The 24,288-nt window shown below is 40.5% G+C and overlaps 1 protein-coding gene across 2 annotated transcripts in view; it reads left to right on the forward strand.

The window, feature by feature from the left end:
- The first annotated feature begins 15,192 nt into the window (after positions 1–15,192).
- Sgcd (sarcoglycan delta) overlaps positions 15,193–24,288 on the forward strand; it is a 408,884-nt gene continuing 399,788 nt past the window's right edge. For both annotated transcript variants that reach the window (XM_028777651.1, XM_028777653.1), the window contains exon 1: positions 15,193–15,463. The gene's annotated coding sequence lies outside the window, so the exon portion shown is untranslated. The remainder of the gene's footprint in view (positions 15,464–24,288) is intronic.

The raw sequence follows: 24,288 nt of genomic DNA on the forward strand, positions 1-24,288 counted from the left end.
TCTATACCTCAGTTTCCTTGTGTATAAACAGAGAAGTCCAATGCTTCAATCATAGGGCTTTTGTAAAGATTACATAACACAGGAATGAATATTTCTTAACAGGATAGGAGGTAAAGATTTACCTGGAGAAGGTTAATTGGAATTATTATCATTGTCTTATTCATCATCACCAAGAGAACAACCCCAGTAAGAGTTTTGTATAGTTCCATTTTTATTCTCACAGAATCTGCTGGAATATCTAATGATTTTATGCATGTAACTTTCATTGGATTTTCTCCTTTACAATTTTGGAGATGTATAAAGTTCATTGTGGTTCCTGTGACCCCCACACCTTCTCTTAATCTCCCTCTTACCCCCATTGCCCACACCCTACATGTTCCTTTCACACATTTATGGTTTTTTTTTTCCCTCTCTTAAACCTCAGAGTCTAACCAGGGTTATCCTTGCTTGTGTTGATGGGTTCTGAGCTCTCCATTCGAGCCCAGTGGGTGCCTCAGTGAGTATGCAACTGAAGACAATAACACCCACGTCGTCCTGAATCCATCTGTACATAATATATTTTATCAGGGAGAGATGGGACCATATGATGCCTTCCTGGATCCTTGATTGACTGGTGATAGATAGGTCTACTGTGAGGTGATAAAGGCATTGGCTGTGCCATCCCCAGGAGAGAGCACTTCACAGCTCTCTGCCCCATCTCCCAACTCTTATGTTCTTCCCTCCCCTCTTGCCTTAATAACCCGTGAACCTCAGAGGGATTGTGACAAGTGTCTTGTTTAGGGTAAGCACTGAACATTCACTGAACAAATACCCTGAGCATCTATAAGTTTTTAAACTCAAGCAATTTCATTTGACTACCCTGGGGAGGTATCATCTTCCATCATGAATTGATTTTGATTTTTATGACATTCCCCCCACACACATACACACACACTCATCTCCTCTGCACAGAGCATGCTCAATCTATGCATAGTAGCCTACTTTATCTTCCAGGCGGCATGCTTAAAAGTATGGATAATACTGAACTCTGTCCACACTGTACTCTCTCCTACCTAGGCACACCCATGCTAAAGTTCGATATACAAATAGGAAAAACAAGCTGTTTCCAATAACAAAATACAATGAATAATATAATGTAATAAACCAGAATGTTCTGAAATGTCATCCCACCACTCTGAACCACATGAAATGTATGATGTATGAACTGCTTATTTCTCTAATTTTTCATTTTATACTTTTGTGTATAGTTGACCACGAGGAAAGGGAAATTACTAAAAGTAAAGCCAAGGTTCTGCTTTACATATAACCTTGAAACTTTTCTCTTTCTTTCCCCCTTTCCTCTCCCTTTATAATGGAAGGATTGTTGACTAGCCTTATATCCATTATCAAATAATTTTTGATTACTTATTCATGATATTTGAAGTTTCATATTAAATAAAATTTGAAATGCATCTTGATTTTTTTGACAACAGTTCTCTTACACTGTGGAAGAGTCAATGGTAAGAGGAAAACGTACAATCCTTTCTTTGAGGATTCCATACATACTTAGAGTATGTCTAACTCATACTCACCTTCTACTTCTTCCCCTTTAAGTCCTTCCAGATCTCCCCATTGAACTTCAGATAATTTTTAAAATTAAACAACTCAGTCCGAAGAGTGTCCCCCATGGGACATGATCTATGCACCAGGAACCTTTAGAGAAAACTGACTTCTCTCTTCTAGCATGTGTCAGCTATTAACTCTCAGTCCTCATCAAAGAAGCATCCTTGTACAATGACCAGCTATTAATAGAGATAATCACAATGGTTCAAAGTGTAGATGTAACTGTGGAATATTCAGCCATAAACAAGACATCTTTATCAAACTCCTGCTTCTCAAAGACCAGAGAACACTGTAGAAATAGTGTCGATAGATTGTGAGAGCCAGAGTTTGGGGAGGATGGTTGAAACTCTCTTCTGGACATGGCAGGACCAATGTATTAATTGACTCTCAGCTCCGGTTACCCATACAAGAGAAAGCCAGCCAGTGTTCATGAATGGAGGGAGAAAGGCTCATGAACTCCCGCATCCCCTCACCATAAGAAGATACTGAAAGGTACCTCAATCTTTTAATCCTTTTCATACCATTCCATTCTTTTCACTTTTTTTTTTTTTGAAATGATTGGCTTCTGTAGTTTTGGTAAATATTTAACAACAAAAAAAGTTATGATCGTAAAAAGATGTTTACTTATTTTACAGCATATTATTAGTAACATTAGAGAAGATTACATATTTTCATTTTGAGGACCAATGAGTAAAATAAAAGCATAACTTATTAGGTTTTTGTTTTTTGTTTTTTTGGGGTTTTTTTTTTTTTTGGTTTTTTTTCGAGACAGGGTTTCTCTGTATAGTCCTGGCTGTCCTGGAACTTGAGGCTGGCCTCGAACTCAGAAATCCGCCTGCCTCTGCTCCCAAGTGCTGGGATTAAAGGGGTGTGCCACCACCGCTGAGCAACTTATTAGTTTTTGACTTGCCAAAATTACTTCTCTTTCAAATGAGATAAAACCCAGACAATAGTCTGTTGTAGTTGGTTTGGCCTAATGCTGCTTATATTCTAATGTTAATTTGCGTCCTCAAAATTGTTTGCAGGAGAACTCTGCACATATATTCTTGGAACCTGCTCCCATCCCCCAAGTTGGTTCTGATTGGTAAATAAAGATGCTGTCAGCCAATGGCTGGGCAGAGCAAACAGAAGCTAGACTTTAGGATTGCCAGGCTTGGAACCAGAAGGAGGAAGGAGAAGGAGAGAAACAGCCATGCCTGGAGAGTATGGAGGAGAGGAAAGACACCATGCCTGAGAAGAGTACAGAACAGAGAGGGCATGGCCACCATGTGAAGGAGCCGTGAGAACACGGCCCAGAGTGACAGGGCCCAGTTGGGCAGCTGTCTGGATCCAGAGCAACTAAGATAGAACACAGAATTTAGTAAGTAGTAATGCAGCAGAATTATCAGCAGGAGGCAGGGAAGGTTAGGTAGTGGCCCAGCTATTGTGATCCCTAAGGCATATTAAGATATGAAGGCTGTGTGTGTGTGTGTGTGTGTGTGTGTGTGTGTGTCTTTCATTCAGGAACACAAACCATGAGAGACAGATAGCAAAACTGCTGCCAGGATTTATTGTTAATTAAATATTTAATTCAACAATCTGCCATTGAAGTCATTGTTACACTAAGGAAGAAACGTACCATCAGGGCATAGTCCACTCATTTGTCAGTAGTGGAAGAAGTAATTTGAGGTGCCAGGGTAGGCTGGTACCCAGGGGGAAATGTCCTTCTTCTCAAAGAAGAAGGGGAGTGGGCTGGGGGAAGAGTCTGTCAGTGGGGGTACTGAGAGGAGAAGGGGAAGCTGTCATCAGGATGTAAAGTGAGTAAAGTAATTAATGAATGAAAAAAGAGAATTTATAACCTTTGCACTAGTTATAAATGACCACATAGAAGGAGGCACATGGACCAAGAGCAGGAGTGAAATGTCAGAGTAGCTGACTACTGGTAATTTGAACTGGTAACCTAGCCTCTCGGAATTTCAGTTCTTTGTCTCAAATATTTTAATGGCTCCAGAAATGGAAAACTAATGTCCACAGACAAACCTAGCTTTCCATCTAGTTTTGGTCAGGCTTAGGGTCTAAGAATGGAGCTGAACATATGATTCAGTGATTAACAGACCTTGAGTTAGGTTCCTGGCCCCCACCCAGGTTGGGTAGCTCACGACCTCCTGTAATTTCCATTCCCGGGGATTCTAACCTCTCTTCTGTCTCTGTGGTTACCTGCATGTATATGTATCACCCACACATAGGGAGATATATACATAATTTAAAGAATATAACCATATGGCAGGGTTTGGAGCAAGGAGAGGGAAGACAGAAATGATAGAGTTATATAATCTCAAAATACAGTTATAATCTCAAAAATCAAAAGAAATGAAATAAAATCTTTAAAAAAAAACAATGGCTTTCACACATTTCAATAACTGAAACAAATCGACAGAAAAGTAATATTCTAGAACATGAAATTTATGAAATTCAAATGTAAGCATCTATAGATACAATTCTATCAGAATAGAGCATGGTTGTTAATTTATGTTTTCTTTCCAGCTACTTAGAAGCTGTAATAGTTGAATGTGGTGATTATAAGAGAGATCACACAGCCTGGAAGCCTAACATATACATTATCTGATTTGTAAAAAAAAAAAAATGTCCCAACCCTTGAGTTGGCCCCATATGAGACTTTGCAAAGCCAGATAATATAATTACCATACCCAACACATGCTGTGCATTGACTAACCATTGGGTGCTGTGGTTAGATATAAATACTATGTTGGTAAAAGAAGGCTCCATGTCTCCAATTTTAGTTACAAATTATAAGATCCAGTAAAGCCAATATTTTTGAAAAATAAAAGTTTGAGTATGTGAGAATGATTTTGGGATATGAGATTTGCAGTGCTAAATGCTTGAAGAATTCAGGACTGAAGATGTGTTTTACAGGGCATGGCTAAAATGGTGCATTATGCTTTCTGGTAGTGAGTGAGGCTGTGGCCTGTTAAGCTGGCTGCTATAGTATCACTATTGTCCCTCATTAAATATAAACCTCCAGTGATAGTTTTACTGCTTATATTACCATTATAAACTCCAAATTTACCATTAAAATGCCCCCTCCCAATGTAACTCATCTTGTCCTCAACACATGCCCTTCCTTTTGGCCTCTGTGAAAATATATATAAAATGGAACCAAGACCATGGCATCCTGATTTTCTACTGCTACACCCTGAGGCATCTTTTCTTTTCTTTTGGAAACCTCTATTCATATTTACTTAAATCCCAAGGAATTGCACCTATATAGCCATGGCCGTTAAACTAGTGACGAGGTATTTGAACTATCTTAGAGTTCCATGCAACAGAGCCCTTAGGAACAAAATAGATTGAGTCAACAATATCAAGTGAGTTAAACTGAAGCAACTGCTTAGTCTGAAGGAAGGATACTGCATTATTGAGCTTCAAAGATTCAATATTCAGGGCATCAAGGCCGTATTCATTAATAAGGTGGTTTGAAAGTTCTCTATTTTCTGAGATTTACTTCACAGATTGGTGAAGATGTCATTAGACTGAAGATAAGGCAAATAAAATAAAACAAAGACAATAAAAGTGTGAAAGTAAGTTATTTGGATTAAAATCAACTACCCTATAAACATGGTTTTATATTAAACTTTGTAATCCTCCAGAGCTGTCGCTACGGACACAGTATGGACACTCTAGTTAAATTCGAGCTCCCTGTTTTCCTCTTTTGTTACATAACAATTAATGGAGTGTCCACTGTGCCAGGTTGACAAAAGACTTGAGCTAATTAAGGTAAAATCACCAAAGTTTAGTTTGCTTTTTTTGTGGTCTATTTTCTTGTTTTTAAAATCAGTGTCTTGATACATTGCCTAGTCTTCTGATGAATTCATGGGATTAAGCAATTGTCTTGTTTTATCTTTCAACATGCTGTAGCTGCACATATACAGTAACTACCACTCTTGGCTTGGCCCATAATTTTAGAAGTATTAGTACATTATTCATTGTCTGCCTCCTTACTTTGGATCTGTAGTAAGGTAGTATATCATGATGAAAGTCCTGAGTAAAGGAAGGGGCTGTATACCTCAAGGCAGATGGTAAGCAAAAGAGAGACAGAGGCAGACAAAATAAAGAAGCTGGTGTCCCAGAATCCCCTGTAAGAACACCAGTGACCTCCTTTGTGAGGCCACCAGTGACCAAACTTCCTTTCATTAGGCTCTATATCTTACAGATTGTACCACCATTAGATGGCACTATGAGATGGTGATGAAGACTAACTCATGAGTTTTTGAGTAGCGTTTATTCAAACCATCTCCATCTTGATTGTCTATCCTTTCATCTATTGATAAGTATTGGGTTGTCATACCTGGTCTCTAGTGAATGCTGTTTAGAGGAGCATCAGTGTTGGATCTTGCATCCCCACCAGCAATGCACATTTGAATGTCTAATTTAGACACACTTCTGTTCAAGTCCTTCACTCAAATTTATTTTGGATTGTTTGGGGGAAGTTCTTATTAACCGTACAAGTGTACAACCATACAAATGCCCTAATATTTTGTATTTTTAGCTCCTTGTTGGATATAAGGTTCCTAGCCAGGGTGGTTATGGGAAAAAACAAAAACAAAAAACAAAGAAACAAAACAAAAACAAAAACAAAAAAAAAGTGTGCAAACCAGAAAAAAAATTTGTCTCTGTGGATTAAATTGTTTTCTAAGTAGAAAAATTTAAAGACACCTTCAAGAAACTGGTACAAAAAAATGGACAGATTCATTAAAGTTTCAGAAAACAAAATCAACAGAAAAATCAGTTGCAGTTTTACAAACAAGCAATGAGAAGGAAGGAAGGAACTGAAAGGAAGAAGAAAATTCCCATCTTTTTAAATTAATTATTTAATTAATTAATTTTAATTGGATATTCTATCTATACTCCAGATGCCATCCCCTTACCCCATTTCTCTCCCCCCACCCAGAAACCCCCATCCCATCTCCCCTATTCCAGCCTCTATGAGGATGTGCCCCCATCCATCCCCTCACTCCCACCTCCCCACCCTCGAATTCCCCCACACTCGGTGTCCAGCCTTCATGGGACCAAGGATCTCATCTCCCACCTATGCCTGACAAGGCCATCCTCCCATACATATACACCTGGAGCCATGGGTCTCTCCCAGGCTCTCCCATGTGCTCCCAGGCTGGTAGTTTAGACCCTAGGATCTCTGGTTGCTTGATATTGTTGCTCTCCTCATGGGACCGCAAACCCTTTCAGCTCCTTCAGCTTCTTCTCTCTAACTCCTCCATTGGGAACCCCCTGATCAGTTCACTGGTTAGCTGTGAGCATCTGCCTCTGCATATTTCAGACTCTGGCAGACCTCTAAGGAGACAGCTATATTAGGCTCCTGTCAGCATGCACTTCCTGACATCCACATCAGCATCTACCTTTGGTGACTGCACATGGGAGGGATATTCATGTGGAACAGTCTCTAGATGGCCCCTCCTTCAGTTTCTGTCCCACACTTTGTCTTCATATTTGCTCCCTTGAGAATTTTGTTACTCATTCTAAGAAGAACCAAAGCACCTACACTTGGTCTTCCTTCTTCATGAGCTTCATGTGGTCTGTGAGTTGAATCTTGGGTATTTCAAGCTTCTGGGCTAATATCCAATAATCAGTGAGTAAAAACCATGTGCATTCTTTTGTGATTGGATTACCTCACTCGGAATGATATTTCCTACTTCCATCTATTTACCTAAGAATTTCTCGAATTCATTGTTTTTAATAGTTGAGTAATACTCCATTATGTAAATGTACCACATTGTTTTTTTTGTATCCATTCCTCTGTTGAAGGACATCTGGGTTCTTTCCAGCTTCTGGCTATTATAAATAAGGCTGCTATGAACATAATGGAGTATGTATCCTTGTTATATGTTGGAGCATCTTCTGGGTATATGCCCAGGAGTGGTATAGCTGGGTCCTCAGGTAATGCTATGTCCAATTTTCTGAGCAACCTCCAGACTGATTTCCAGAGTGGTTGTACCAGCTTGCAATCCCACCAACAATGGAGGAGTGTTCCTCTTTCTCCACATCCTCTCCAGCACCTGCTACCACCTGAGTTTTTGATCTTAGCCATTCTGACTGGTGTGAGGTGGAAACTCAGGATTGTTTTGATTTGCATTTCCCTGATGACTAAGGATGCTGAACATTTCATTAGGTGCTTCTCGGCCATTCGAGTTTCTTCAGTTGAGAATTCTTTGTTTAGCTCTGTACCCCATTTAGAATCCTAGGAATAATTTGAAAAGAGAACTATAAGATCTGTGTGTTGAAAACTGAAAGCCATTGATATCAACAAGATTAAGGTAGCACAAGCATAAAAGAAAGATGCCCTGTGTCCATGGACTAGAAATTTTAATAATGTTAAAATATCCATATTCTCTAAAATGCCCATCAAAACTACTATGGTATTCTCAATAAAAATAGGAAAGATAAAATTCGTTTACAATCAGAAAAAAACCAAATAACTAATACATTCTCCTCTCTCTCCCTTCCTCCCTCTCTCTCCCTTCCTCCCTCCCTCCATCCCTTCTTTCCCTCTCCCTCTCCCACTCCCTCTCCCCCTCCCTCTCCCCCTCTCTCTCCCCCCTTTCTCTTTCTGTGTGTGTGTGTGTGTGTGTGTATTTGCATGTGTGCTCATTCATATGTCCATGTGGAAGCCATATATTGACATCGCTGTCTTTCCTCATATTTTGAGACAGTCTCTGATTCAGGACATATCCCTCAAAATAAGCTAGTCTGGCTGGTCAGCAAGCCCAGGGATACTCCTGTGTCTACCTCCAGCACTGGAATTTCAGTAAATTGAAGGTGGGTGCTGTAAATTGAACTCAGATCCTCATGTTTGCAAGCAGGCCCTTTCTTAATCCACAGAGCCATATTCCTAGCTCCTATTACACAGTCTTCAGCAAGAGGAACAAAGCAAGAGTATCAAATGTGGTGGTTTTAAATTATATTACAAGGTTAATGTAACCAAAACAGGATGGCACTTAGATTTAACACAGACACATAGACCATGAAACAGAGTAGAGAGTCAGAAATTAATATACAAGGAAGACAATCAACTAACAAAAGTGTCATGGTTTTGCTATAGGAAAATATTAGCCAATTTAATACAATTGTTGGGAATGTCATATTAGCCAAAGAAAATGAGAAAATTTTAAGAGTTCATGGTATAATACCAACATTGGGTAAAGAGACAAGCTTTTAAGAATCTGATTCCTGGACCAGAGAGATGGCAGAGTGGGTAAAATGTTTGCTGAGTGACAGAGTGACAAAGAGACAGGAAGTGATGCATATCACAGATGAGTGGTTCTGGCCATCTGGATCCAATTAGCTTTAAGGAAGGACTCTTCAAAGTGGCACTAAGCATCTTCTGGAAGAAGTAAACTGCACTGCAAACTTCTAAGTAACAGCTGCAATAATGAATTCAAGCTTCTAAACGTAACCTCTAAGATAAATCATATGATTAAATTGTAATAATTAAGCCCTTGGGAAATTAAGAGTAGATGTTAGTTCAGTTTGAATATAGACTCTAGCTACCAATGCATACTTATATTCTAAACATATGTAAATACCAACTAACGAGATAGCTCAAAAATAGACAATTCAATGTTCAAATATTTACTGTGTAAGAAGAAATTAAGCTCTCAGTATGCATCAACTCTTGCTACAGAGGTAAAACCTATTTTCATTGAGGTTATTTTGTTAAATCTTCTCACAGTGAGGGCTGACTATCTGCTTTACTCACGATACCTCAGGATGAGAGTGTCTGATTTACGCATATTTTTTATTAAGAAGATAATGACCTCCACTTCTGTACACATGCATGAAAATGATACAATTCTGTTCTCTTCTGTGGCTGAATAAAGCCCATTTTATATACATGCCACATTTTCCTTGTCTGTTCAGCTGTTGGTGGATACTTAGGCTGAATTCAGAATCCAGCTACTGTGAGTCACACTGCAGTATGCATGGACATGCAGGTAAATATTTTTAAAGAAGATAGTAATTGAGGTTTGTTCAAATTTCAAACCTGAACAAAGAAATCCTGCAATCTGCGACTTGTGAGATTTAATCTTTTTTTAAGTTTTAAAAAGTTTCTTTCTTTTTAGATAGACTTGAAATGATACAGAAGATCTTCATGGCTAGCTTTGTACACTTTCAGTGAAGTTGTCGACATGTATGCAACAATTATGTCACCTCAGACTGCTTGTGAGTTATATATTTTCCCAGGTTGGTGTCTATCTTGTACCTAGTGACCATGAAATACTCTGAAATATACAGTGATATTTGTCTTTCTGGGTCTAGGTTAATTCTCTCAGTATAGTATTTTCTTTCAAGTTCTACCCATTTATATACAAATTTTATGATTTTTTCCTTACAGCTGAGCAGAATTTTTTTGTACACTTGTACCACAGTTTCATAACCCATTCAGCAGTTGAGGGGCTAGCTGATATGTCTGTGTGGATGGGAGAAATCTCACAAGGTCCTACCTGTTGATGAAGAGCTGCAGGTAGTAAGCAGGATCAAAATTCTCTAGGGATGAGCACTCTGATACTTTATCCAATCCCAGCAATTGGCCTTAAACACAGACACATATGTGCAACACCGCATGGATTCAGCATGTTTTATATGTATGTAAATATATAAATATGTATATATGTAAGTGTGTCTATAACAATAAAAATTTTTTAAAAGGGAGCTCATGAATTTGGAATGTAGAGAAACAAGGGAGAAGCTGGCATGGGAGAGGGAGAGGGAGAGAGAGAGAGAGAAAGAGAGAGAGAGAGGGAGAGAGAGAGAGAGAGAGGGAGAGAGAGAGAGAGAGGGAGAGAGAGAGAGAGAGAGGAAATGATGTAGATACAATGCTCATGTATGAGAGTCTAAAATAACCCAAAAGTTAAAAAATTTTGTATCTTTGATATTTTTAGTTTATAGTTGCTAGGTTTTTGAGGGAAGTGTGTGTGTGTGTGTGTGTGTGCACATGTACATGTCATAGGGTATGTTTGCCCAGGCATAGGCTGGAAGTTAATGTTGGGATGTCTTCCACAGTCCCTCCTCTATTTTTTGAGATAGCGTCTCTCACTGAACTTTACCAACTCAACATTTCAACTAGATGCTTGGCCAGTGAGCCCCCAGGATACAGTCGTCTCTCCCTCCCTCTCCCATCCCTGTGAGCACTAAGTTTACAGGCATAGTTATGACCTGCTTTTACATGGGTAGTGGGATCTGAACTCAGCAAACACTTTACTCACTGAGCCACTTCTCAGATCCAGGAATTAGGTTTCTGACACCTTAATCTTAGTCTAATGTGCTTGCTATTTATAGGGTTTGAAATTCACCTGGAATTCCTGCACTCAACAGTTGGATTTTGTTCCAAGCAGTACTGATAGTGCAAAAATGGATAAAAGGGCTATTATGGATTTTTCAAGCACAGCTCTTTCTCATTTCTGGCTATCTTGGAGTCTGGGCCATTTTTATTGATCAATAAATTTTATTTCCAAATAAAAATGTAGTATTTCAAGAGTTTACTTTCGGTAAGCTACAACATTTGGAGAAATTATGGACCAGAAAGAAATTTCAAAGAATTGACCAATGTTTTATAGTAAAGGGGAAAAAATGTTAAGGGTAACTGTTCAACTCTACCAGCATTTGCTCCATGCTATTAAATTAATTGCTTTTAAAAGGGTGTTTGCAATGAGTTCCACTCAGCTATTCACTTCTATACCAGTTCCTTCTCAAGGTAATGACTGATCCTAAGAAGCCTTCCCTGCATAGTAGGTGGAGAACTGAATTTTCAAAACTGTAGGGTGACTTCAGTATGTCTTGCCAATAAAGATACTCTCATAATGTGTGTGTCATTAGTTTGTCACTGAACCATAAATAGGCCCAAATTCTTACACAAAAATGTCTCTTCAAAAACAACTGATTACTTTGCCTTTGACCATTGGAAAGTGGCCCAGTCTATTCTGAAGCTCCCAAACAGGGTGTGCCTCCTCACTGAGTACTGTTTGCAAAATGAACCCTCCCATAAAAGAGGGCATCAAGCTGCTCTCTTAATAACCTGATACTTATTTAGTTAAGCTGAGTTCAATTGTTTTGGCTTGAGCCTGATAAATTCTTTTTCCATCTTCTGACTAAAAACATTGCTTCATACTATTCCAAGAGGACTGACTTCCCATTGCAAAAAAGTTAAAGTATATTGCTATTCACTTAGCACTTTCATAGATGGATTTTCACTTTATTGGTTTTTCTATTGAGATGTGTGTGTGTGTGTGTGTGTGTGTGTGTGTGAGAGAGAGAGAGAGAGAGAGAGAGAGAGAGAGAGAGAGAGAGAGAGATGCAACAAAGACTATAGAAGGATGTTATAGGATGTTATTCAGTGCCCTTCCCTATCCATTCTCCCTCACTCCATTGAAACAGTGTCTTAATTAGTAGCCTGTTAGGTCTCAATGGAGCAACCTAACTCTGGCTGCCAGCAAGCTCCAGAGATCTCCCTACCCAATTCCAAGCACTAGGGTAAACAAGCATACTGGGAACCATAACTGACATTTTACGTGGGCTGTAGGGATTTGAACTCAGCACCGCATGCTTTCAGAGGAAAAGCACTTACCCACTAATTCTTCCCCCTAGACCCTCCCTAGTACTTTAGTGTACTTTCTTCTTTTTTTCTCAATCCCTTGATAAATTCTATTCAACTCAAGTGGCACAGATGGCCCTTACCCTTCCAGTGTATCGTGTGAAACAAATATGGCCTGTTTGCCAACCCCATCTATGTGGTCAGAGACTTGTTTGGCAGTGATAATGTGGATCAAGGTGGACCTCATAGAGTGATTCCTTTTCAGGGAAAACCTTGCATTTTTCTCAGTGGGACTGAAGCAACTAGGAATGCCTCATTGTCCCGTGCAGAGAACAGAGATGACATTGGAACCAAGAGAAGGCTAGGGGAAGAGAAGGCAAAGCCTCAGTAGTGTCCTCATCACTCATGTCAGGACTGCATGCAGACTTATAGTTGTTGATTTAATATATTCTTCCTTTTTTTCCTTTTGGCTAATTTGAGTGAATTCTCTCTGCTGCAATCGAGGACAACTCAGGAACTGATGAGAAGTTGTCAGAGGAGGATGCTGAGGAGTGAGTTGTACCATCCTTTGTGAAGGGAACCCTAGAGTATTAAACAGTAGCTGCACTTAGGTAGTTTGAGCATACTGAGTGCTCTACTGGACACATCGACTCTGCGTTATCTTACACAATACTCAATAGATAAAAAAATAACAAAATAAAATGTGAGCTTGTTTCCCCAGTGGGTTGCCCTGTATTTAATAACTTAAACATTTGTAAACCACTCAACATTAAGAACTGCTTGAACCCCATCTTGCATTTTCCTGGAGGAAGCTAGACACAGCTTCATTAAGCACTGGAGCCGCCACCACCACTAAGACAGACAAAGGCAGTAGGAGCCCACAAATAAACATCCAATTCTTTAGGATTTGTAGCAACTGTTTCCTCTGAATGGTTTCTCTCTCCTTGTGGAGATTTCACATTGCTGCTGGTCCTTGGGGATGGAGCTGTTTCTGAACTCAGGCCTTGCAACTGCAAACAACCATCTCTTTATAGAACTACTGTTCTGAGCTTAGCACTGAAGTCTAATTCTCTGGCCAGCGCTTGGTTCAGCCTTACATGACTCACTGTGGATTTGATTCCACTGTTTGCCTTTCCTAAGGGTTAACCTGGAGGAAAGTCTCCAGTGTACTGTTTGGTAATAAATGAAGAGTAGCCGCATGGCTGGCTTATTGTTCCAACTAAACCTTGGGGCAGTTTCCTGTGTTTGAGTTGATATTCCCAATTGAGACAGCAGAAAATAAATATCTAGGGACACAATTCAGATAAAAGAAAGGGTCTAGGTTTTACTCCACCAACACAACCAAGAAAATTAAGTGATTTCTGGCACTGTTGTAAATGCATCTCTTGGATTACCTCAATAAATCAGTAACTGCTCCTATAAAGTAATCTGATTATTAATTTTAATTCACAGTTGACAAAAACAGAAAGTTTAAACAAGTTGGCTAGAACCTAGAGCTGGGACAGCTAGTTAGAGGAGATCAACAGTTATGCTCAGAATTGATTGAAGGCTGCTTACCTGAAAGCTGGGTGATGGAACCTTCCCAGAATACACTACAGTAGAAAAAGCATACAACAGGGGCACAGGGTGTCTTTCCCACCATTGGCTCTGGCAATAACTGTCTTCGAAGCTCTGGATGAATCATCTCATCTCCCCAGGCCTGGGTTTCTCTATGTAAGATGAAGGTTGGAAACTATCTGGATTAGACAAGTCTCCAAGTTCTCTACCTCTATAATTATTACACCATGACCTCAGATGTATGGGTGTGTCTCGCCACATATGCTTGGATACACATACACAGGCTTGCATGCTTGTGGGAATGTCCACCATACTTCCCAAGGCAAAAACTTAATTGCTCTGAGAAGCTTCACCACAGTTTGATGTTAAACCCTGAACCCCAGTGAGCGCACTCTAGAACATAGAAATAGTTTTAAAATCTGGCAAAAAAAATGGGAAGAAGGAAACAAACAATCAAAAAGGAAGGAAAGGAAGGAGGAAAGAGAGGGAGAGAAAAAAAAGTTGATGCATCTGATTTAAATGTTAATGCAAAACAAAACAACAAAACACACACCAAATGTTCCTCTTTTACCTGTTTTCTGGAACATTAACTTGAAACCTTTGCTTTGGTTTATTAGATATAGGTAGCTTCTCTTTGGGAGCACATGTGTTTTGAGATTTGTCTCCTTTTTTATGATAGGAAAGAGAAAATGTCAAAGGTATACCACAAAACCCAGCAGGAGGTACCCAGAACATCTTGAGAGAATGCTACCCAGGAAAAAGAAAATTACAGCTGCACAGATGTAGGATGCATTCTGGTCTCAGGTTCTTTCCTTTTCCTGTCACCTTAACAGAGTTGTCACAGCATGTAAAACGTTACAGCCTGTACCATGTTACCTGCACAGCTTTAGAGCAAAAAGTATCAGAAGTGTCTGGGGAAAATAATTGCATTATTTTTAGTTGCTGCAGAGATAGATGCAGCAGGAATCAGGTGGAGAGGACAACTTGGGAGAACGGAACTGGAAATGCTAAAAATACGGCTTCCCCAGCAACTGAAATTTTAAGCAAAAACTTAGGAAGGGCCAGAGAGGAAGATGAAGTTAGAATTTATAACTCTTAGCTGTGGTCATTTTGTTATTAAGATCAGGAAGAGGGAGCACAGGGGGCTTACCCAAACAGTGGGGGGTTCCATGTGGAACAGGGGAGGTACAAAGAGACAACGTTGAACTGAGAATAGGGGTGGGGGAGGGATGACATGTCTACTGCATCTAGTACCTCAAGCAAAGCCTGTGTGGAGAATGGCTGGGAAATCCAAGTCGTTTCTAGAAGCAACCTTCTTTCTGTGAGTGCGAGCCCAGCAGACAGACGCCATGAGCGCTGTTGCAAGAAAGCAAGGCTGTGTTTGACACACGTGTTTCCCATTGATATCTGGAGACAGCCCAGTAGCTGGGAGTCAGCTTGACAAAACCGGATCGAAGTAGAGGCAGAGTAGGGTTTCAAAGCAGGCAGTGAGAGAGCGGGAATGCTGTTCAGGAAATTCTTCAGGCATGGGCAGGGACTTGGCTGCGGTTGTGCGGCTGGAAAATCTGACTGGGGCAGCTCCTGAGCGCAGGCAGGGCCTGCTCACATGGGCGGGCTGAGTGGCCGCCTCCATCAGAGCCTCTCAGCTTTCCCCAGGACCACGGGGGACTCTCATCCGCCACTCTGTGAAACAGACAAGGAGAGGTAGGGGACTGAGCAGCTCTTGCCTTACCAGCCTGGCCTCCTGAGCCCCGTCTGCTGTTTATTCACACACTGGGGGGGAAGGGGGGGTGCTGGGGGGGGGGCGGAGAGGCCATGTTTATGTGTGAATTAATACATTTCAGCCCCATCATGTGGGCAGAGGGACTGGGTGCTTCTCAGCTTTGTTTGCCCTCAAAGGGAGTTTCAACAGAGCACGGGCACTTTTGAAAGTTAGCACTACACAGCTAACAGCACTGGGGAAGGAAAAGTGTATGGATTCCTGTGTTGTCACTCTGTTCCAGCGGTCTGGAAGTTTCCCTTTCTGCTTCATGGGACAACTTGATTGACTGCAAAGATAGTCTCCCATGAAGACGTTCCCATTTTTAATGCTTCAAGGTTTTTAAAAGGGGGGTGTTCCAAGCAGGAAACCCTTCTCTGTTTTGGAGGGAATCAGAGTTTGAAGTTTTTATTTTGGAATACACTTTTCTTTTTTGGTAGGAACAGATGTGTGTGTATGGGTTTCTGGTGTTTAATTTCCAAATGTAGCTTTGACTCTCTTATGTGAAATTTGAATAGCAATAATATATTTGCATTGAAATATGTTGGATTGCTATTCTGCTTTGGTAAGCAATCCCCCTTTTACTCGGTGGAAGAAATAACCTGTAGCTTAATAAATGCTTCTGTATTTTAGAACAGATAGTAGAGCAATAGCGTAAAACAGTCAGTTTGAAAGCTCACTGTTAAGAATAGAGACAAATAATGTGAATGTTTTATCGACTACTCCATTTTATTTTCACCTAACTAAAAAGTAGTGCATTAAAAATATTGACTAATTTTTAGCAGAAGAGAATCTTACCTTTCTTCTTCAATTTTAGTTCTTTCTTATACATATACATTATATTGTAGTATATATAATATCCTTCCTAGGACTACTATATTACTCCTTTCTGTATATGTATTAAGGAGACAAGCCTCACAGTGTCACTGTCTTTAAGAGCTTGACTCAGCTCATACAAGTTTGGACTAAAGCTTATCCATCCTGTTTTAGGGCTACTTGCTGATCAGTCAGTCCATGGCAAATCCAAAGGGGACTTGGGCAAGAGCCTGCCTAGGGAAAACAGAGCAAAGGGTGGAGTCCTTGAATACTAGGTCATTACCATAGAGCCACTAGACCTTTCGGGTGCTTCTCTTAGAAAATGGGGTGAGTTTAAGTCAGGGTCCTGAACTTCTCTAATAGGCCATTGTTCATTGTCTATACTGAATGGTGAGGAGATGAATACAAGGTAGATGTTGGGACGTCTCACTTTCTCCAGTCCTGGACCTAAGAGGAGTAGGCAGAAGTCCATGCTGTTGATAGATTTTTTAGATAAGCAGGTGGTACTTACTTTCCTCATAGTTTTGTTTTTGGAGGATGAAATCAGTGTATGACTGACAGCTGGCTTTCTTAGTCTTGAGCGATAGTTCACACATGTTTTCCTTATTATCTTTATCTTTGTGTCAGAAGGGGTAGAGTTGGGCAGGGTGGGGCAGGGTGGGGCAGCTTAAAGAATTTCAGGACTCCCTACAGGCGAGGGAGGGCAGTTAGAAGTCAAGATGGACCATGGCTCTCTTTTCTGGTGCCCGGGCAGATTAGTAACTAAGCTGAACCACAGCCAAACACCCATTGCCAGTAACAGAGACAGAGAGTGATCTGGAATGTCATCCCCCTCTAAATTTAGTATGTGTCAAGCTTTCTGCAGAAAGAGGCGTGACATAGCAACTCCGGGTTGCAAGATTGTGCGGAGCAGTGCCCAAACTGGGAAGAAACTCTGTAGTTTCTCTTTTCAAAAGACTGAATCTCAAGTTCTCTTGTGATTTGAAAGGAGGGGTCAGGGGAAGAAGAGGGCAGAGAAGAAATCTGGTACAGTGGTGGATCCAGTAAGAACAGAGCTCCGCAAATGAACATGGGGCACAGAGGGGGATCTCTTCCCAGGAAATTAGAACACTTAAGAGAATTCACCAGATACTGCTTTGCTGGTCTTAACATGAAGGTAACTCACAGCCTCAGTGCAGAAGGCTGTTTTACCTTCTTCACAAGGAGAAACATTATGGTCAGCCTGCCCTGAAGTGCCTTCTGGAAGTAATCAGAAAGCACATTTTGTAAGAATAGCATTACCCAGAGGGCTCAGATTTCCGAAGCAGGAGAGAACAGGCTCTTGGGGCCTTATTTTAGCCTGTATTCCTTGCAGAGCTATTCCTGCAGGAACACTGAGTGAAGGGACCAGGTGGACATGAGCAAACCACTACTGGAACAAAGCTATTCCAGGCTCTTCTAGACCTACTTTATTAAAACAAAGTTTTGAAAAAGAGGATCATGTTATGTATGCCTTTTTAGAGCAAAACAAATGAATGCTCTTATGATTTTTTTCTCCAGAGATACAGGACTGATAGATACAGCGATATAAAGGGTAGCTAGAATAAAGGTGACAGATACAAAGACACAAAGTGTTGTGGAGAGAAAGAGAATAGAAAATAGATGAGAAGAAAGAAAGAAAGAAAGAAAGAAAGAAAGAAAGAAAGAAAGATGATAGATAGATAGATAGATAGATAGATAGACAGATATGCACAGAGAAGTAATAAATATATAGATGGGTCTAGAAAGACACATTGATGGAGAAAGGAAATAAATGATTGATAACTAGATTCAAGTTAGATGATAAAATAAATAAAAGATGCATAGATAGACTAGGTAAGAAGATAGAATACACAGGATGATAATCAACAGACAGATAAGAGGGAGGGCAGAGATGATAGATAAATAGATTGGTAGCTAGATTCAGAGACAGAGATTTGGAGAGAGATGTTAAGTAGATGATAGATGATAGATATGTAGAAGGAATAGTTAAGGAGATACATAGTTAGAATTGATAGACAATTAATGACAGATCCAATGATGGACAGACAGTTGATAGATTTATTATACAAACTGTCTAATAACACTATGAAAGTCCAGAACTGCCATGACATTAGTCAAACTGCTGTTGGAGCCTGAGAAAATGGGGTGGTATCACTCAAAGTGGGTTGGGGGTCCATGGGCAAGTATAACTCACAGACTGAGACCTAGAGGTTTGTGAAACAGGAGAGGGAATCCCAATGGGTGCTTTCCTAAGCTTGAGAATCCAAGGGCTCACATCCAGGGAATTATATGTTTGCCAACATTCCAGAGAAATGCTGTTCCTTCCGGAGGAATGCTGTTCCTGACAAGTCTGGCTTTATAGAGCCTGCAGGCAACTGGAAAGGGATGACTTTGGAATACTCTCTTCTGATAGAGCCCAGGTGCATTATTTTTTCCTATATGTTGGGATTTTGTAGGAGATTTCATTGGAAAATAAAGTTTAAGAGCTGTGTCAGTGAAGACCTCATTTAGCCACCAGTCCTTCAAACCCTGCTTGTAGTCATCTAAGCATTAAAGGATTGTTTTCTCATGTACAGTTGGAGATCAGACTTATGAACCCAGGGAGCACTGGGGCAGGGAGCACTGCTTCCCCTACTTCCAATAGACTTTATGTTGAGGGTGATATTTAAATAGGTGGCATTCAGTCTGGCTTTTCATAATCATCCACTGGGTTCCCGACGAGCCTAGGCCTGCAGCCATGAGCAGTGGTGGCCGTACTGCCACTGCTCAGCTTGGGCCTCCTGCTCAGTTGGTCAGAGACACCAGCTCTACCACCCATGAGATGCCAGCATGGGAGACGGCTCTGTCAATCTTCCATGCTGTCTCGCAAGGCTGGGCATTGCCCAGACCATCCTTCCATCCACACAGGCCCAGTAGGAAAATGAGACTCCAATGCTTAAACATGGTACTGCTCAATAACAATATGCCCATAAATTAGAGTTGTTTCCCAATTACCTAACCTAAATATAAGTTGTTACCCAGGACTTCTCTCCATACCTACGTGGCTCTCCATCCTCCTACATCTCTGCTCTCTGTACCTCCTCCCCTTACTCCCCTTACTCCTCCTCTTCCTTTCCCTGCTCCTCCCCCCTTAGCTCCTCCTACAACTTTATATCCTCTTTTTATTTCTATGTGTTATCCACAAGCCAGGAAAATAGTAACAGAAGATGAAGTCCTCCAGACTCCTTTAATCAGGAAGGAATAACCTCATTATAATCTCACCATGATGCCTCAAAGCGCTTTGGCAGAACTGGGTTCAAAGTTCACTGGTCAGGCACCAGCCCCTTGGAGTAGTAACACTGTAAGGACTGTCTTTGGCCAGTCTTTCATTCTCTGAGACTACACTGGAAATCATAAGTTGAGGTAAAGGTTTTTTGACTAGTGATATGAATCAGAGTATTGTTAGCACCTGAAACTAAGGAGAGAGTCTGTGACATGCTTCATAGATAGTATTGCCCACAGTTCTTGACATTAGGAAAAGAAGAACCAAATACATTTGAACTAATCTTTTTGTTGTTGTTGTAGTTGTTGTTGTTGCTGTTGTTGTTAAAATGACATAACATTCTAAGACCAGAGAAAGAATCGCTTGGTTAAGAAGAACAGGAAATCTAGCATAGAGCCAGTGCTTCTGGGATCCTGGCACCAAGACTGGGTCATGCGTGTGATTTAAGTGTTCTTGCTCAGTAATAATGCCTAGCTACACTTTAGAAGTTTTATTAGACAGCAAAACATTGTACTGGGGTCTGAGTAAGATAAGAAGCCTCAGAAGCCACCAATGTACATAGTTGTCAAAACCCACCAAATCTGAAGTGAAAGTTGGAGAAATCTCAGTTCTAATGATGTCTCACCCTCAGGTTTTGTCTAATCCAAGTCAAACTACAGGTTAAGAATAGACTTGTGAAATACCATTTTGACTTTTGCCTACTGCAGAAATCCTACTATGGTACTGGTGGCAAATGCCAGAAAGATGTGACACAACATCTTGAGTGGCAGCTTCACTTGCTCTACCATGAGGCAGTTTAGGGGCTACTTCTTCTCTCAAGCATGATCAAATTGGGCCCAATATGCATCTGTGCACTACAGAGCCTATTGTCTTCCTCTTGGCTTCTGAAGTCACATATAATAGTGATAGTGGTAAGTGACATAGAAGTGGGCTTTGAAAGTAGAATAAACAGTGGTGGTAGAAATCTCTAGAAGGTCTTGGATCTACTCTTTTCTGGATCTCGGGATTAAAGGTCTTCTCGCTCAAGAGAGAAGACTTTGAAGATTCTTTGCAGCCTCTCAAAACCTATAATTTCTGCAATCCCAAAGGGGTACTCCCCTTTCAGAAGTATCTCTTCATCTCTTTCATGAGTCTGGACATCTTGAAATATTTTATTCATCTCTCCATCCATCTTACCCATGCTATTATCTTTATCCTCCCCTGTAATACATGAACTAACCTCTGTTTGACAAAAGAAAATATATTTTTTGTGGACTTTACTCCAGTCATCTACGCAAGAAAGAGAGTGGATGCCGGGGAGAAGGGAGTACAGCAAATAAATAAGAGAAGATGAAATGACCATGTCATAGTAAAAGAGCAGGAAAGCTGAGAATTGGGTTCAGGCTCCATTAAGATCCCCACTCCATGACCTTACCAACTTTCACTATCAGCTCTGGTCCCAAATCCTAGGCTTTAAATGGGCTAAGATAATATCTGCTATGTGTTGTGAATACACATCAAGTGAAGCTTTCTACAGAGTAAACATTTACAGATTGAGGCATAAGTGTGGTTAGCATTAACTATTGTGGCATCAGGTAAACTAAGAAGAACTAAGTAACCAGATCATGATAAAGACAATTAGGCCAAGAGTGAAGGCTGTGCACTGAGTTGCTCAGCTTCCCTTCTGTGTGCATTTCCTCTGCATAGCTCTGCAGGTTCCACTGTCCCTGTTACTTCACCTTTGCTGCCACTTGGAAAGGTGACTGTCTTCATTATTGCTTCAGATTCCTGTTGCCAAATGTGAGCCACCTCCTAGAAAGGAAAACTTGTAAGCTCTGGCCCCTGACCTGACTCTCAGCTGGGCCTGCAGAATTCACAGAGGACCGTGTCACCATGGTTCACTTCGTGTATAAATCCTGTGAGATTGGTTTGGTAGCAGCTCTTTGCTGATGGTTGTACTAATGCTGGAGGTGTGTAGGCGGCTGTGGATACAGCTGCTTTATTCTTCTTATTTTAACGACTAAAGCAATGGTACCTATTAAAGCAAGCACAATTCCCTGATAAAGACAATACTGCCAGGGATCAGAGAGAGAGAGAGAGTTTCTCTCTGTACAAAACACATTTCCAACTCCTCTGATAGGATCAGACTCACTTGTGAATGCCCTGTTTTCCACAGGATGTGTTTTGAATGCCTGGAGGCCCTGCCACTACTCGCCTAGGTTGAAGTGGTCAGCCACTAATTCTGCTTTCACTGAGCTCTGAGTTAATAAGTAGCACGGTGTGCTACATTCTTCAAGCAGATCCTTAGACAGTGCCCTGCTATAATAACTCTGACTGGGGTTGTGGACGGGGTATGCTATAGTTCATGGATGAAGACTGCTGAAAGACAGTTATCTGGGGGCAGAGCTGAAGTGTTCTTCGATTCCAGTGTGGCCATGTGGCTGTCTTTTCCCTTCTTTTTTGTTAAGATCTTTCTGGCTCTTTCCCTTTATTTCTCTATTCAGTGCCGCCATTACCTTTCTACTGTGTTTTCTCTCTTGTTGAGTACCTGTTCATCACAGGCACCATCTGCTTTGCTCTTGCAGACAGAGCGAAGGGAAGGGGTGAGACTGGACAGTGTAACTTTGACAGTACCATGACACACATTGGTTCCAACATGGACTGTATACTTTGGAAAGGACAGTGTGTTCACTATATGAAAAAGCTGTCTATGATATGTTACACAACGAGGATCCAAATAGAAGACCTCAAACCAACAATCCATGTGCTATCCTATGAATTCATTTTTGCTCACAAAGTGATTTTGCTTTGATTTTCTTTGTTGAGACTGGGTCTTAACTCTATAAACCAGGTTCACTTTAAACTCCTGATGCCTGCATAGGCTCCCAAGAGCTGGGGTCATGGATGTGTATAGCCATGTTCAGATTATGTTTTTCTTCCTGTTCAATTCATTACTTAGCTACATTCTAATATAATACGTAAAAATCTGAGTGTCTAGGTGACCCATTAAACAAAAGATATGCATCTGTGGTCTCTCTTTCCATGGCACCATGGCAGATAGGTTCTGGGCAGCTCTTCTTCCTTTGAGTGGCCCATTCCTCTTTCACCTCTTTGTGCAGCCAATGAACAGGCATTTATATGGCTCAATTCTGTTTGCCTCAGGAGAGTCTCTCAATAGAACTCAGAAGACAGTGACTCAAAGGACTCTTTCTCAGTTCTTCTGAAGTAGGATTTATTGGATGGAATCATAAAATTGTGGCATAATTCTCAACAAGAACATCATTGAGATGGGTTGAGTATCTTATTGACAAAAATGTACAAGCTACTATGGTGGCTAGGAGCAGAAGGCTCACAGTGAGATGTTCAAGCAATCACATGAATATGGAAGAAATCAGATGAATCACTGTATCTAAGGGTAGGGATTGTTTATGAAAGGGCATGAAAGACTGGAGAGGTAGCTCAGTAGTTAAGATTATGTACTTTTTTTTTGCAGAGGACCAAACATTGTTTACTCATGTCGAGTGGCTCATAACCACCTGTAACTCCAGCTCCAAGCACCCTCTTCTGGCTTCAGTGTGGTATCTGTACTCATATGTACATAGCCCAACGTATATAGATATACATGGAAACACTTATAATTTAAAGAAAACCTTTTAAAAAGAAAGGGCATGACAGGAATATTGGGAGTGATAAATACATGTCCTGTTTTATTTACAAATAAGCACGGATGTCTGAAATCCACTGAGTTTTCTAGTTACTATCTGCATATAGTCACTGTATGGAACTTGTATCTTAATAGACATAAATGCATTTGTCTATGTACTCCTCCAACTCATAGCACGGACAAAGAATGCTTCACAAAAGACAATGTTTTTTAAAGGTTTTATTTACTTTATGTGTATATGAATGTCTGTATACCACCTTTAATGCAGATATGTCCAGAGACCAGAAGAAGATATCAGATCCACTAGGACTGTAGTTATAGGTGCGTGTGAGTTTCCTGGTATGGGATGATGCTGGGAATAGAGCCTGAGTCTTCTGTTAGAGCAGTAAGCAGCAGGTGCTCTTGGCCACTGAGACATCTCCCCTGCTCCATTTTGTAACTTTATCATCATGTTTGTACCTGTAAAGTTTAAATTTTTATATAAAATAAAATGATAGAAAATGAGATGAACATCTCCTTTTAGACTACAGATTTCATTTCCAGCATCCAAGATCACAGGTAATAGCTGAAGATCTTTGCCAACCAATTGTCAAGGGAGAGCCCACTGAATCAATGGTAATTTTATGGAATCACTATAGAAGGATGCATCCATTTTCTGGAGCTGTTTTTCATGACGCTATAAAAATTTATGGGTTTGAGAGGGTTTACTTCCCATGAGAAAAATATCTATTCTTAGAGTAACACGTACTTTGACTGAATTAGATATGGCACTTAATCCAATATTATTTTTGACAAACTTAATAATATTTATGTTGAAAAATTCTGACAAAGATGATTTTAAATTAAATTCTCAGTTAGCAGTCATACTTGTCTATGTGGGTAGTTGCCTACATCTGAGAGCACTTTAACAACAAAATGAGGACATGTTTTTCAGCCAGGGATTGCTTACAGTTTTAACAAACTGAGTGAGTTTGGAGAAAATTACTAGATCTCCCAGTTTCTCAGTTGCCTTGCATGTCTAACTCAGA

The sequence above is a fragment of the Grammomys surdaster genome, unplaced genomic scaffold (assembly GCF_004785775.1).
Source record: "Grammomys surdaster isolate TR1022 unplaced genomic scaffold, NIH_TR_1.0 313, whole genome shotgun sequence".
NCBI lineage: Eukaryota > Metazoa > Chordata > Mammalia > Rodentia > Muridae > Grammomys > Grammomys surdaster.